Source organism: Phalaenopsis equestris, unplaced genomic scaffold, assembly GCF_001263595.1.
Source record: "Phalaenopsis equestris unplaced genomic scaffold, ASM126359v1 Scaffold000070, whole genome shotgun sequence".
Classification (NCBI taxonomy): domain Eukaryota; kingdom Viridiplantae; phylum Streptophyta; class Magnoliopsida; order Asparagales; family Orchidaceae; genus Phalaenopsis; species Phalaenopsis equestris.
The window spans coordinates 213,002-216,455 of NW_018164512.1; the positions used below are offsets into that span (position 1 = coordinate 213,002).

The window sequence follows — 3,454 nt, forward strand, 5'->3', positions numbered from 1 at the left end:
GTATGTAAGACTTAAGGTTTAGGCGTTGATATGCAATTACAAACGAATGGAGTGGCATGCATGTAAATATTCCATCTTTCTTAAATTTCCGCTTCTCTCGTTCCACGCCCCCACTTTCTTCACCCTCCGGTTTTGTTTATTGCCCTGTAGCTGCAGCGCCAACCGTTTCATCTCTCTCCCTCTCTTCCCATTATTTAAGGCTGCTAATCCTGACTTCTATGATTGGGAGACCTGTCAAAATCCAACTGATCCATTCACTTCTCAGCTATTCTCGGTAAAAACTCATTTATTCTCTGCTTTTTTTCATGTTGGATTGAAAGCCATTTTATTTAATCTGACAGAGAAAATACGTTGTTTGCAGATCACAGCAAGCTATAAAGCTCCAATCTTGAGGGGATTTAGCATTTGTAAGATTCGCGAAGGTGAAGGTGTGTGGAAGGAATCACATTTCTATTTTATAATCGCTGTTTGTTTTTGGAATTTGATTTTGTTGCTTTTTTTTTCAGTTCTTTTTCCCTTTTTAAGTAATCTGCTTGTTTGTTTTTATAATGAGCTGCAATTAGTTGTATACTGTTTTGGTGAAAATGAGCAAGAGGAGGCGTATATTACCATTTCAGTACTGAATTTATTTATGCCATCTTTCACTCTTATTCCAAAACCTTAAAACCTTTTTCCTGTCTTTTTTAATCATTTGTGTTGCGCTTTCCAGGATTCTAATTAGGATTTATGCCAATGGGAGAAGAAAGTCTAGTTGTATGGCAGAACACTGGATACATTGGAACTGAAGCGCCTGAATTTGAACTATTTGAGAGAGATAACAAGCTCGAAAGTAATGAAACAATGATTTCCTTTGATACTATTCTCCCTGATGATATGTGGGAGAAGATTTTCTCCTTTCTGCCCATTGCAAGTATAATTAGAGGAGGAACTGTGTGCAAACGTTGGTACGAAATAGTGCATTCAGGAAAGAATTCATGGTTGGACATGCCACCCCAGAAGCCATGGTACTACTTGTTGGCTTACAACTTGTTGGATTACAGCAATAACATTGAAGCTTATTCCTATGATGCAAGCTTTGGAAAATGGTACAGTTATGATTTCCTATCCCTTGACAAATACAATTGGCTTATCTCTTCGTCTTGTGGATTGGTTTGCTTCATGGATTATGAAAATGAAAACAAAATTTACACAAGCAACCCAATTTTAAGAGATTGTAAGCAGCTACCAAATCCTCCAAATGGAATACATTCAGATTACAATGCATTGACTTTGTCAGTGGACTAGTTTTCTCAATGTTACCAAGTTGCATTGGTGAAAACCAAGCAATTTTCAGATGATTTTATTCGTTGGGACTTCACCATCCAGATCTTTAAATCAAAGAGTTGCCTTTGGACAACATTAGTTAATGAGGTTTTGGTTGGGTGGAGAGGAGAAAGAGAGAGTGTGATATGTGATGGAATTCTCTACTGCCTTATTTGCTCATTTTATGGGAGCAATGTGCCTCGCTATGGCCTCATCATGTACAATATCAATTCGAAATCTTTGTGCAATTCTTCGATGCAAATAATGATTATGGTGCCATGTCCCCTCACTTTTTGTCATTTGATGAATCTTAGGGATAGGTTGGTTATGGTTGGGGGTATTGCAAGACTAGAGCTACCTGTGAGAATCGAAGGAATTGGCATCTGGACTCTTAAAGATGAAGAATGGGAAGAGGTTGCAAGGATTCCACGCAAGTTATTGCAGAGGTTTGGGGAGTTTGATGATTTTTTTGCAAGCTGTGGAGCAGAGGATCTGATCTTCATCTACACATATGTTGCCCCTACTCTACTTATATTTGATATGACCAAAAAGCAATGGGAATGGACAACTAATTGCCCAATAACAAAACGATCACCTCTCCAGGTCTTCACAGGATTCTGTTTTCAACCAAGCTTGGAGATCAAATCCTAAATCATTCCTCTGCATTTATCATCATTAGAAGACATCTTCTTTTGTTTCCGTCTTTCATTTTTAAGAGATTGTAGTTATTTTATTTTTTCCCATGTAAATATATCAAAATCCTTATAGAATGTTTTAAATTTGATTTTTTTTTTTTTATGTTGATGTAACTAGTGCTAATAACTTTGGTTTGAATCAAATGTGTTGTGCGTTGTGCTTCTTTTATTTTGAGATGATAAGTAGGATTTTCAAGTTTCAATCTTTTTTTCTTCTTCAATTTTTGTTCTTACCCCATCTTCATCTTCTTCTTGTGTTGCTCTTACTTTTGCATCGGTACTCTTCTCTAAATTTATGTCCTCTAAAATAGATAAATCGGTCATTAAGTTAAATTCAATTTTTGATTGTTCTGTTTATTAAATCCCTTATTAGTTGAATTTAACGGATTTAGCACTGGAAAAAAAAATATTTCAAATAGATTAATACCAAATACATCAAATGGATTTAACTAGATTTAATCTTAATTGAACCAAATATTATTTGAAATTTAATAATATTTCTATTTGATAAATTTGGAGTTATCAGATTTACTAAATCTTATTTAATTTAAATCCATCTTGCAGCCAAACACCCCCTTAGTCAACCCGGCAGCTCATGTGAGAGTTCAGTCACTGAGGGCTTTGGGCGAAACCTATAAAAAAATGAGGGATGTAGGAGACTCTTTCGAGCTGGAGAGGGAAGAGCTGGATAGTTTTGTATTTTTAATTTAACTTTATTGAAGTTAATTTTTAATAAATTAATTAACTTTAAATTAATAGTTAATTGACACATTATCGTATTTGTTATAATTATTTAAATTTTCTTCCCCAAAAAACTATCTATCTAAATTTCTAAATAGCTATTTAATATTTAATTAATAAAAATAAATTACATATTGAAAGTTAATTTTTTCTAATCAAGTTCCAAAAATTCTTAATAAGAATAATAAAAGATTAAGTAATTATTAATAGTTAAATATTAAACTATTACTTAATAAATAATTATTTTATCATTTTTTATGAATAATTAATTACTTTAATAACTATTTATTTATTTATTTGCATAAATAGATGTAAAATAAAATATAATAATTAATTTCATTTGTATCGATAAAATAATCGAAGTTTTAATTATATTTTTATATTCTAACACACATATAGAGTTTCAAATTGTTGAATCATGATTTGTCTATCAATCACATCCAAAAAAATAGAGCTTATATATAGAGAGAGATAGAGAGAAGAGTTAACACTATATGAAAAGTAAATTGCATTAATATGTTGATCTTTCCCAACCTTTTTAGCTAAAATAGGGTGTATATATCATTTTTCTATACATGAAATGTTCTCCCTATTTATAGGTGATAGATTATACAGGGCATTCTAGATATTATATAGGTATGTGTCTACCGCTCTGCTGCTCTCTAACTCGTTATTTAAGCTTATATCTTCAGCTCGACAAGGTGGATTCGTTTGGA

The 3,454-nt window shown here is 32.5% G+C and overlaps 1 long non-coding RNA gene across 1 annotated transcript; it reads left to right on the top strand.

Moving 5' to 3' along the window:
- The first annotated feature begins 220 nt into the window (after positions 1–220).
- Positions 221–989, top strand: LOC110019687. Its single transcript, XR_002293475.1, has 3 exons — positions 221–274; positions 362–428; positions 710–989. It is a non-coding gene; the product is annotated as an uncharacterized LOC110019687 (long non-coding RNA).
- Positions 990–3,454: the final 2,465 nt, after the last annotated feature.